This window comes from Melanostigma gelatinosum, assembly GCF_949748355.1.
Source record: "Melanostigma gelatinosum genome assembly, chromosome: 13".
Taxonomy (NCBI): Eukaryota; Metazoa; Chordata; class Actinopteri; order Perciformes; family Zoarcidae; genus Melanostigma; species Melanostigma gelatinosum.
In genome coordinates, this window is record NC_136646.1 from 11,348,173 (window position 1) to 11,361,324 (window position 13,152).

The window sequence follows — 13,152 nt, forward strand, 5'->3', positions numbered from 1 at the left end:
TTGGGAGAAGAACCACTGGTAGCACTAGCTGCAAATGGGAGTGAGATTCCATATGATGGATGGGTAGAGATAGAGTTTTATTTGGACTGTGACACTCACCCAGAAAAGATACTCCTAGTCCCCATGTTAATATCCAGTGATCCTAACGTTGCAGAACAACCCATTATTGGAATGTGATTGAAGAAATAGTGGGTAAGTGGAACAAGCGGCAGCCAAAATCACGCAACATACAGAGAATCAGCAGAATCTTCTCAGTGTCAGTGAAAACAGCCAAATCGATGCTAACATTACGACAAACACCAGACCCAAGCCAAAGTGTGACAGTGCTGACAGGAAAGAGGGGGATACGCTTGGCTGCTGAACAGATAACCACTGCATATGTCCGTGCACATGTTGGAGACCAGTTTGCAGGACAAAGCCTACTGTTTGTTCCAGATAAACTGTCACAGCTACCAGAAGGCCTGGTCATCCAAGAGGGACTGGTTACTGTCAGTGAGGGAAGGTCAGTGTACATACCAGTCTCAGTTGCAAACACCAACAAACTTGATGTCACTTTAATCCCTCGCACCATTCTAGGACACTTGGAAGAAATGAAAGCAGTGTATCCCATCACAGTGGAGTCCTCTGACGGGACACCAGGTACAGCTGGACAAAACACCTCTCAGCCTCCTATCCAGCAAAATGAGGTCACCAGCAACCCACAACACAGCCAAAAGCCATCTCAGTGGAATCCTCCTGTTAACCTAGACCATCTCAGCAAAGACCAGCAGCAAATGGTAAAACATCTGTTACGAGAGGAATGCCATGCTTTTTGTTATGATGACAAGGACATTGGGGATGCATTCCCACGTTAAATATGCACATCACACTGCATGACACTACACCAGTTCGATAGACCTACATATCAGTACCAAAACCAGTGGCGGCTGGTTCATAGAGGGCCATGGGGCATGGCCCCACCATGAGCCACACAAAAAAAAAAAAAATAATAATAATAATAATAATAATTATAATAATCATAAATTATACAATTTGTCAATATTTGTGTTTTTGGACTATGGAATGTACCCAGTAATGTGTGTAAAATATGATATCTGCGCAAAATATATGCTTTTCCTGCTCGTCCTCTCTGGCTGTGTGCTCGTCTGCTCGTCCTCTCCGCCTGTGTGCTCATCTGCTTGTGCTCTCTCTCTGTGTGCACGACACTCTGACGACCTGTCAGTCTGACGACCTGATGTCCTCTTCATCTCGTAGCATCCCAGCCTTTCGGAACCCGTTGGTGATGGTGGATTCTTTCACACTGCTCCGCGCTGTTAGGATCCACTGGCAGACTTGAGAAAAAGCTGCTCTTCTCATGCAGCATGTCTACGTTGCTCATAGCTCTGAATGGCATTTACGGCTAACTGGCTTGGCCAGTTGCTGCTAGCACAACAGCTATTCAGAGCTATGAGCAACAACAGTTATTGTCTCATTGCTTTTCGTTTGGTAGCCATGAGAGACCTTAGTCTGTAATGCAAGTATGTCTGCATGAAAAGATGTACAAAGATATATTATATATTCGCTAATGCTAATCGCGGTTAGCATTTCCCCATTGGCCGTAATGTTAAAATTAGCTTAGAAGCTAGCGACATGTTATGATGTTCAGAGAAGAAGACAACTTTAGTACTGTTAAAAGCATCTTGCTGTTCAACGGGGACACCTGCGGCTTATATACCGGTGCGGCTTATCTGCGTACAAATTCTTTTTTCTTTTAAAAATCAGCTGGTTCGGCCTATATACCGGTGCGCTCTATAGCCCGGAAAGTACGGTACCTTTATTATGCCCCACATTTAGTTGTCTATACAGACAATACAGACAATAACCCCCTAACCCAGGGGTGTCAAACTCATTTTCACTCTGGGGCCACATCAGCATCACAGTCGCCCTCAAAGGGCCGGTTGTAAATGTAAGACGGTGTAACTGTAACCCTAACATATTTAGTTTCCCGGGATATCTGTGACTTCCACAACACGTACCAAGCAGAAATAGAGGTTATTTTTTCCATGCTTAATGGCGGACAGTTGAACGGCTTTCAGGGCGATAAGCCACGCCCCCTCTCCGGCGTGTCCAGTGCGAATGAACACAAATAGCCCCCGGCGAGACCGGCGGCGCAAATGTCTCAACTCAACTTTTTTTTTTCTACTCAAACATCTCCGCGACTTATTGAGTGGCGTAATAATCGCACGACACAACGAATCGTTGCCAACTTTGCTTTAACCAATAGGCTCCAAAAGGAGGACCTATACATAAACGCATGCGCACTCTGTCTAAGCGCCTTTAGCTTTCACTTTTCTAGGTCCGTGCACGTATAACTGCTGGACATAATACTTCTGTTACAAATAAATGTTATTGCTTGAATTTAGCCAAACGCCTCGATCTCAGTCTGTTCACTCGAGTTACATCCTCAACATCAGATCCCGCTAGCAACACCTCACATCTCCGAAATCGTCAGAGCAGATGTTTAAATCGGCTGAATCTTGACAAACCGACCACAGATTTGGTGCTTAAACAACTAACTTCTCGCCTCAACGGTCCGGGCATTCGGACCGTGCTTGGCTCGATGTGAACATTGAATTGGAACAGTACTTGGGCTGAGACTGATGACGTTTCACAAGTCCACGAGTTTACAAGTACCGGTACAGAGAAGTACGCATGTTGAGAAAGGCACGATCACTTGTTGGAAATCCTCTTAATGGGTTGTTGCTTCTCCTGTCCACCTGTTGTGATAGTTTTAATGTCGGCACACAGACAATATGCTATCTCATGACTTCGACTTTCTATCTCATAATGTCGACCATGGGGATATTTTTGTTTTCAATATCTAACTTTAAATTTTTGTAAAAAAAAAAAAAATATATATATATATATTTTTTTGCCGGGCGGATTCGCGGGCCACATAAAATGACACGGTGGGCCGGATCCGGCCCGCGGGCCGTATGTTTGACACCCCTGCCCTAACCTATGTCCTCACAACAGAAAAACTGACTGCAACAGGTCATCGGTGGGTGGGTGAACTGTCTGACTTTAACTTCACAATCAGATACCGTCCAGGCAAGAGTAATGCAGATGGGCTATCCAGGCTACCACTCGACATAAACCAGTACATGGCCCAGTGCACAGCGGAAGTAAAGCAGGATGTTATCAGTGCTGCTGTGGAGAGTGCAGTGCTACAGAAGGGGAGCACTTTCCATGAGACAACTGCAGTCAGCCAGAGTGCTATCAGGCTAGTGCAAGACACCACACCCCTGTCCATTGGAAAGTTTCTCTCGCAAGAGGACATCAGGGTGAGTCAGGAGCGAGATGCTGTAATTGGTCGCTTCCTGCGATACAAAACCAGAGACTATCTGCCAAAAAGTCGCGCCCTGAAAACAGAACCATCTGATGTCAAAATCTTGCTGAGACAATGGAGAAAACTGCATGTAAATGATGATGGAGTTCTTTACAGGAGAGCCAATGGCAGAGATCAGCTTGTCCTTCCGAAAGAGCACCATGATACTGTATTCAGAGAACTGCATAAAGAAATGGGACATTTAGGGGCAGAAAGAACTCTGGGGCTAATAACAGATGGGTTCTACTGACCCTGAATGCAAAATGATGTGGAGCACTTTGTAAGGCATGTCTGTGAATGCCTGAAGAGGAAATGGCCAAGTAAGATCACCAGAGCACCACTGACGTCCATTACCACAACTTACCCCTTTGAGCTTGTGTCCACATTCTAGTGGTCATGGACCACTTTACACGCTTTGCACAAGCATATGCAACAAAAAACAAGTCGGCAAAAACAGTGGTGGAAAACGTTTTCAATGACTTTGCCCTCAACTTTGGCTTTCCAGCCAGAATCCACCACGACATGGGCAGATAATTCGAGAATCGGCTGTTTTCCCAGCTGCAAAAAGTCTGTGGTATGCGTGGCTCTCATACTACCCCATACCACCCACAGGGAAACGGAGAGGTGGAGCGTTTCAATAGAACTCTCCTGTCCATGCTGAGAACACTGACTGACACTGAAAAGACAGATTGGGAGAACTCACTAGCAAAAGTAGTTCACGCCTACAACTGCACTAGGAGCGAGGCTTCTGGGTTCTCTCCCTACTATCTGATGAGATTGCTTCAACAACAGCTCAGAAAGAAGCCTCGAGAGGCAAAAGATACTACGACCAAAAGAGCTAGGGAGCGCAACTTCACCCGGGCAACAGAGTCCTGCTCCGCAATCTCAAAGAAGGAGGAGGGCCTGGCAAGCTTCGTTCATACTGGGAAGATGCAGTGTATGTAGTGGTGAGTCAAAAGAGCCCAAACATTCCTGTTTTTGAGGTCAAACCAGAAAGAGGAGGCAAAAGCCGCACAGTACACAGAAATCTGTTGCGTCCATGTGACAGCCTACCTGTGGAAGAACCAGGAAGAAAGGAGCAGGACAAAAGAAAGAGAAGTACGAGACATAACAGAGGAAAATCTCCACAACAGCTACTACCTCAGAACTCAGATATGGAGAGTGAGGATGAAGGTGAACTGGTGTGGAGGTTTCCACACCGAGGCAACCTTGACAGCAGGGTTACAGCTCCTGACGCTGAGACCTGTGAACAACAGGTGTGGGAACGTCAATCAAGAGACTGTGAACCAGATCTACAGGATGTGGGAGCTGAGGAAGAACTGGATCTGCGGACAACACAGGATCATCACAACCCACAAGAGCAACAGAATGAGCAAACATCTGATGAAGAAGAACAACACGAACAAGGAGACAGAGACTGACACAGAACTGGGGTCATCATCTCTGGCAATGAATAATCACCCTCAGAGAGAGCGGCGACGGCCAACGAGGCTGATGTATGATGCACTGGGACAACCTACTGTCAGACAAGTTGGTATGGACAATATCGAGGTGTACAACCCAGCACTTTGCATTCAGAGACTGTGGAGACTGTAGGCTTCCACAGAGGTACAGACAATCTGCTAGAAACTACAACGAACCGATAGAGGTTAAGGACAATTAAGATTCTAAAAATGAAAAACCTTTTTTTTTTGCTACTGAACAGTTACTTGAAGAACATAATGTCACAATGGAAATTAGAGTGTGACAAACACATACTATGGTGTCTTAATGTGTAAACAAGGGAAGAGTGGTAACAGACTAAAGTGTTGGCTGATTATTGAGTCTAGTTACAGTAGAGAATTCATCCTAGTGGAGTTTATGAATCTTGAAGGTAAAATAACGGTTACTCTCCACAAGACTTGGTATTGTGTATCAATTGAGCAGTACTAACTTATACTATGGGTTTAAACATATGTAACCTAACAGTGTAATTAAGGCTTTTATTGGACAAGCAAATGCCATTAGTGTTTGTAACCATGGTGATTATTCATGTACAGACACCATCAGTACAGTAATAAGTGTTTATAGAGTTATGGGAAGAAGAAAAAAGTAACAGCATTCTTTTTTATTTTTATTATTAAGTAGGAGAGGGTGTGGCACCCTGGACATTTTAATGGCTACAGTTATTTGCTGAATTGTTATTGTATTAGTTTGTGTCATTACCTTGCCCCCCTTACTATTATTTTCTGGTTATTATAATTTAAAACGCTTTGTGTGACTTTGTGTGACTCACCTACTTTAACCTAAAATAGCTGCAGGGCGATACTCATTTTCCACCAATAGGTGGCAGTAGCGAGTTTTAGTTTGATTGGCACTGTAATATTCTTGTCAAAGACAAGCGAGCTAGACCAGCAACTGACAGTTGACATCGTAGATGTTGACATTCATCTGATACTGGGTACTTCTCAAGTCTCTTAAGTGTTGTTTCCTCGCTCCTCGCTTGAACCGGAAGTTGTTTCTGCGGCGCCATATTGACAGCCGTCCCAAAGCTCTAATGTAGCTCGGAGGAGCGAGGATTGAGGATGGAGGAGGGACCTCGGAGGAGCCATGAGCGAGGAACTACGAGAACAGACTTCCAGGAAGTACTTTAACGGCCGACACGCCCCCTCTTTGTTCATCAGTTATGTGATTGGACGCTGCAGCCGATCGGACTGACTGACTGGAGTTTAACACCAGAGTGAAGACAGATCACAGAATAAACTCAAGCTTTATATTTGATTAGGTTTCTGATTCACCATCTGGTTTAAATATATGTTCATTGTAGTCTGAACAACAAAACGACCACAAACAACTTTCTTCATTTATTAGAAAGATTTGTGTTTTCAAGGTCTGATGTTTCCCTCAATAACTTGTATTATGAATACAATTAAAGTCAGAGAAAGCTGGAGAGACGAAACACTTTTTACATCATTCCTGAGTGTTATCATTTAAGAGAAACAATAATCATATTCAGGGTTATTTAATAATGACGCCACAGTCACAATTTCAAAACGTACAGACGCAAATAATTCATAAATAAGACGATCGCATTCCTCCGGTAGAAATGGATCCTGCGCTTATAAACAGAACACAGGACAGTTTGTTAACAGGCTACAGAGCGAAACACCTCTACAGTGGTGATCACTGTGTGTCTTTATTAGTTATTAGTATTATTAGTTACGATTATTAAGTACAGTGATCATGTGAACACTAACTTATCAAAAGTTTCTCCAGCTGTTAAAGCCGACTAACAGCTGATCCAGCTGTGAATATCAGCCACCGTCATCAGAAACAGACGTCGCTTCACGTGACGCAACTGAGGTAAGGACGTCTCATGTATCTTAAAACATATTTCCTAGTTCCTCTCTCCTTGCATGGTTTCCTCCATGCATCCCTGGTGGGAGGGACTAAGACGCAAGGAAAGGACGCAAGTGAGGGAAACGGGGATGCACTTAAGAGACTTGAAAAGTACCCACTGTCTGGTTGTTATTCACAGAATAAACTCATCTGGAAAAACTGAATGGGCATTCATAATCATTCAGTTTGTAACATTAACATAATTGATAACTTTTTAACTTTTCATAATTTTGTCAATGTGATTTGGACAATTTTGAGAAAATGTGCCTGCAGGGTGTGTGACCTATATAAAGTGTGTTACTGCAAGTTAATAAACGTGTTTGCTGACATTTGTTTTGCTGCTGTTGTTAACTATCTTGGTTGATTTCCTCTGCCTTAGGATTGCAATATATATACATCTGTGTACATGTAAATATGTATGTATCTGTGAATGAAATAAAATAAAGTTATTGATAAATACATTGTTTTAATTACAAGAACTAGAACGGATTGGAAATTAGTTATTTAACATAGTGACTGATTGAATTATTAACCGATAATTAATTTAGAAAAACAATATAATGAAAAAGAACTATGAAAGGACGCGGCCGACGTAGACCGTGAAGGCTGGGTCCGCCGAAGGATGCAGCCCCTGAATTGAGACACAGCTACAGTCTCCCCCGTATGCAAGATGGTGGCAGGTAGAGCAGGAGCACTCACAGCTCTCTTCTACAGTAGGAGCTGGCTCAAATCGTGGCAGCGGCAGCTAGTACAGGCACTTCCTGTTGCAAGCTCAGTTGCCACGACTTTCCGTGGCAGCTGGGCCTGCAACAGGAAGTTGTCCGTGGCAGCTGGGCCTGCAACAGGAAGTGATTGCCACTGTTTGCGACTGGTACCACTAGCATCTTGTGGCAGCTGCCAGTGTTTCGGAGCGGATTCCGCCGTAGTTTAGCCTTTATTTGTCGTTATTTGACATTATGTGACAATACATTAAGGTCATTGAAGGCATGATGAAGGCATGACTGTTGGTAGTTGTAATTAGTTTATTAAAAAAAGGCCGAATTATCATGGTATGGCCACTCGTTTTTGTCAACAAGCTAATTGCGGGCTAACTTCACTTGAAACCTGTTACCCATGGCAACGATAAACACTTTCACGCTGCAGACTAAAGGAATACAGGTTGTAAATATGGATGGATATGCAATGTACTGTTTAGAGTGATAGCAATCCATATAACATGTTGACTTGGATATATATACGCAGTATATAGATATATATACAGTATGCAACAAGTTGTTGCGACAGTTAACACCGTTGTGTGGTACCTGCCACTACTTTTCGCGACAGTTTTCACTGTTTGCGACTGGTACCACTAGCATCTTGTGGCAGCTGCCACTGTTTCGGAACGGATTCCGCCGTAGTTTAGCCTTTATTTGTCGTTATTTGACATTATGTGACAATACATTAAGGTCATTGAAGGCATGATGAAGGCATGACTGTTGGTAGTTGTAATTAGTTTATTAAAAAAAGGCCGAATTATCATGGTATGGCCACTCGTTTTTGTCAACAAGCTAATTGCGGGCTAACTTCCCTTGAAACCTGTTACCCATGGCAACGATAAACACTTTCACGCTGCAGACTAAAGGAATGCAAATTATAAATATGGATGGATATGCATTGTACTGTTTAGAGTGATAGCAATCCATATAACCTATTGACTTGGATATATATATACAGTATGTGTATGTATGTATCTATATCAATATATTTTTATGTATGGATATATTAATACAATTTGTGTACAACTTTTTTTCTCTGTTTGTCCTGTCTGTCTCAACAGGACAGTAGTTTGGGGGAGGCAGTAAGAAGAACCTGATCACATGAAGCTTGATCTACATCATTCCAGCTATTGTAAACCACAGATGACCAATCACAGATATAGACCCCAAACATCTATATCCAGTTTAGATGACCTACAAATGACCCGCTACTGCCACTTCCTTTCCGTTGACCGCAATCCATATAACGTGTGGGTTGTCACAAGTTTTGGGAAAGGTGACACGGCTGTTTGGTCGATGGTTTATTTAAAAAAAAATGTATTGAACAAACAATAACAATTTGACGTATTGTCAATAATAACACAACAAAATACAGACATTTAAACGAACATACATTGACAGTGACAGATTAGTGAGTTACAATACTTGTAAAGCACATGTAGACTAACTATTTCTCCTCAAACCTCGAAAACACTTTCAAATTGTTTTCATCAATAAGGTCTGTGCAGAATTTGTTATAGTCCTTCTGTTTGTCAAAAACAAAAGTGAAAAGCTCTGCTGGAGACTCTTCACTCGGGTCATCACAGTTGTGCAGCTCCTGGAGGGCTTCCTGTTGTTCCTTTTCATCCATGGAAAGGACAGCGGGAACTTTAAACCCTCCATCAAATTGTGTCTTGAGACACCAGTCAGCTGCAGCCAGGCTGTCTCTCAGAAGAACATTTACCTGCAGTAAAGAATAAAGTGTACTCAAAGTATTTATTGTATATTGGTGTTGTAACCAACTAATACTTCAAACTTGTACAGCATTTACAGTACCTAATTAACAAATAGATGTTTTGTAACAACAAATGTTGTCTTTGTCAACATATGTGTCATTCAACATCTAAAAGTCAAATCTCTATTTAGAGAAATAAGCAACAAAGAACAAACAGTAATGCTGGATGGGTTCCATCGAGAGCCTTTCAAATTGAATGGCAGTATATAATAAGATTTACCTGTATTTATTTATGTAAATTAATGCTGACAATAAATAGTTGCAAACCAATTCTAGCCAGAGCTTAATCCATGCACATAATTAAGCACCAATCTTATTAGATATCCTGTGAGTTCACAAAAGCTGCTTAATTTAAGTAGTGAAGTGATTCTATATAGGGCGACTGTGGCTAAGGGGATAGCAGGGCCATCTTTCAATCAGAGGGTCGGCGGTTCAATCCCTGGCTCTGGTTCTGCTAGTCGCATGTCAATGTGTCCTTGAGCAAGACACTTAACCCCAAAATTGCTGTAATGACTGTAATGTAATATATTGTCTTATGATCATGCAACAGACAATACCTTCATGATGGATCTTATGTGAAAGGCTAAATGACATTCATTTATATTTACAGTTTTAGTATTTCATGCTAATCCATTTTTTTTATTGTTTATCAGGCAGCCCAAAATCTATTATTTCTTATTTTTGGATTCTACTTCATTCATCTAATCGGTTTATATTCAGCTTAATTGTTATTCCTGTACATGCATGCAATACATAATATGAAGTTCTGATGTTTGTGAATGTGCTGCATGGTTTCCGCCATCAGGTGTCGCCCTTGAGCACATGAATCCGTTAAAAGTTATTTCAGCAAAAAATAGAATTTGTCTTGTGGATTACGGTAAATCAAATATACTCTGCTTTGTTGTTTAATGCAGAAATAAAGCCACTGTAAATCAAACTACGCACCAGCATCTGTGTCTCTGACTGCAAAGATTTTAACATTTCTTACCTCTTCTGTGCTTTCTCTGTCACTTGTTGACAACTCTGGAGCACTGAAAAAAAATATATTATCTGTAAATGAACCACTGCCACATTCAGTCATTACAGTTATGTCAACTTCACATGCAAAACCACTCTTAGCCAGGATTAGCATAATGGATTTCGTGATGTTACACATATGCATGCTCACCCACAATTCAAACACAAGTCATGTGGTCTACCTTTTCTCTTTATATGTGTTCTCAAGCAGCACAGACTCTGCCTGGTATCTGCACATGTTGCTGGTCTTTTGCAACCACTGAATCACAACCTACAAAAATGTATCGATAATAATAATTATAAAGTATGTTAAATCAATTTGACAGTTTTTACCAAATGTTAATTGTCAGTCATTACATACATACATTTATATTTCATTTAAATTGATACTTACCTGTACCAGGTTACCCAGTTAAGTTAGCACATTGATACTAAGTTATTCTTCCAGTTGTAGTTTTGGTTTATATTCTCCAAATGGTGTTCTCAAATGTCTATTGACACTTGTATCTCTCGGAGGCCTATGCCATTAATAACTCACTAATCTTCTGCTGTAAACGTAATTCTTAAACTACCGGTAATTGTTAATTTGGTACACATCCTCAATAGCTCACCTCTGGCAAAATGACCTCTGTGATGAATAGCTGCTTCTCAGCTACAGTTCCAGGCACTGACAGTAGTCTTTCCAGACGTTGGATAATCTGTTCTGTCTGGGAAAACAAGTAAATAAGAAACAAATAAAACACTTTTTGTATACCATCCTGAAAGAGGAGAACAAGAAAATGTCACGGTAACATTTCTCTATCAATCTAGTCCTACCTTTTCCCCTCCTCTGCCTAAAATGCTGTGTGTACAAATAAGACAAAAACAGCACACTCTACCTTCATGTCACTGAATAAAGTGAAATGTTCACTGTGATATTTTCGCAGGGCTGCATCCAATCCTCTGTGTTTCCACAGATACATTCTGTTGGAGAGAAAATGCCCACTCTGCAGATTTCTTTCCAAGTCCTGAAATATAAGATGTATATGTAGTTGTAGATTCAGTGTTATGTATAATTAGTGAATACCATTTTTATGTGAAAAACCTTTGTACAGCTCACTGGAGAAAATGTACAATGTATGTTATTACCTTTATTTCTTCATCCTGAAGAATTTCTTCTGCTTTAACAGACTCCAAGATGTTGTCTCTGTTTAAGACAGAAGCATTGCCTGAATTTGACGAAAATCTTTACATGTTGTAGTTTTACAACATACACCTTTAATTACCATGTATCAAATTTTACATTGGTTATACTGTATATATAACTAGCTTGTTGCCAGTATATACTGTAAATCGCTAAAGGCTATGAATGTTGTTTGGGTAATCGTATATTTATTTGTCATTAACAGTCTTTTTTACGTTGTCTATTTATTTATTTGTTAATTTTACAATGTTATTATGTGTTAACTCCAGTGATCCATGAATTATGTTAAATATATGACACTTTAATATAGAACATAAAACTGAAAATTATTGGAGATACTAAGGGAAATTCTTCCCTAATTTATATCAAACACAACTAAAACAATTGTCACTTTTATATCAATCAACGAATGAATGAGATGATTCTTACACATCTTGGACAATGTTGCATCCACAAAAGAAATCCTTTGATGTCCAGTCACCTTCCACACCAGCACACTCAAAATGCAGCCAATTTTTGCAAGTTGAGCATTGAACCCATTGGTAGTTCTTTATGTGGTCATGGAAAACCCTATGAAAAAACAGAGGTGGGACAACTTCCAATATTCCACAATCATTTCATCAGGTTCGTCAATTGCAAATATTCCAAAATGTATTTTCCCTCGAATCATAAGTTACTTACATAAAACTGAACTTTTCACTGTGTTGTGTGTGAAGTGCTATATAAATAAAATAGAGTTGAGTTGCCACTCATGTTGCACATACCTGGTTGTCCCAGTTGCTCGCTGGAACAAACATGACTTTTTTTTGGGCAACAAGTACCAATTGAAGTTAGCCCGCAATTAGCTTGTTGACAAAAACGAGTGGCCATACCATGATAATTCGGCCTTTTTTTAATAAACTAATTACAACTACCAACAGTCATGCCTTCATCATGCCTTCAATGACCTTAATGTATTGTCACATAATGTCAAATAACGACAAATAAAGGCTAAACTACGGCGGAATCCGTTCCGAAACAGTGGCAGCTGCCACAAGATGCTAGTGGTACCAGTCGCAAACAGTGAAAACTGTCGCGAAAAGTAGTGGCAGGTACCACACAACGGTGTTAACTGTCGCAACAACTTGTTACATACTGTATATATATCTATATACTGCGTATATATATCCAAGTCAACATGTTATATGGATTGCTATCACTCTAAACAGTACATTGCATATCCATCCATATTTATAATTTGCATTCCTTTAGTCTGCAGCGTGAAAGTGTTTATCGTTGCCATGGGTAACAGGTTTCAAGGGAAGTTAGCCCGCAATTAGCTTGTTGACAAAAACGAGTGGCCATACCATGATAATTCGGACTTTTTTTAATAAACTAATTACAACTACCAACAGTCATGCCTTCATCATGCCTTCAATGACCTTAATGTATTGTCACATAATGTCAAATAACGACAAATAAAGGCTAAACTACGGCGGAATCCGTTCCGAAACAGTGGCAGCTGCCACAAGATGCTAGTGGTACCAGTCGCAAACAGTGAAAACTGTCGCGAAAAGTAGTGGCAGGTACCACACAACGGTGTTAACTGTCGCAACAACTTGTTACATACTGTATATATATCTATATACTGCGTATATATATCCAAGTCAACATGTTATATGGATTGCTATCACTC

The 13,152-nt window shown here is 40.8% G+C and overlaps 1 long non-coding RNA gene across 2 annotated transcripts; it reads right to left on the reverse strand.

The window, feature by feature from the left end:
• Window positions 1-10,501: 10,501 nt before the first annotated feature.
• Window positions 10,502-12,658, reverse strand: LOC306787229. Of its 2 annotated transcripts, none has more exons than XR_013772536.1 (6): window positions 12,242-12,658; window positions 11,907-12,047; window positions 11,423-11,480; window positions 11,111-11,301; window positions 10,906-11,001; window positions 10,502-10,565 (listed from the first exon to the last, which is right to left on the reverse strand). It is a non-coding gene; the product is annotated as an uncharacterized lncRNA (long non-coding RNA). The 2 variants fall into 2 exon arrangements; XR_013772537.1 differs by having other exon boundaries at window positions 11,173-11,301; window positions 12,242-12,652.
• Between the last annotated feature and the right edge of the window lie 494 nt (window positions 12,659-13,152).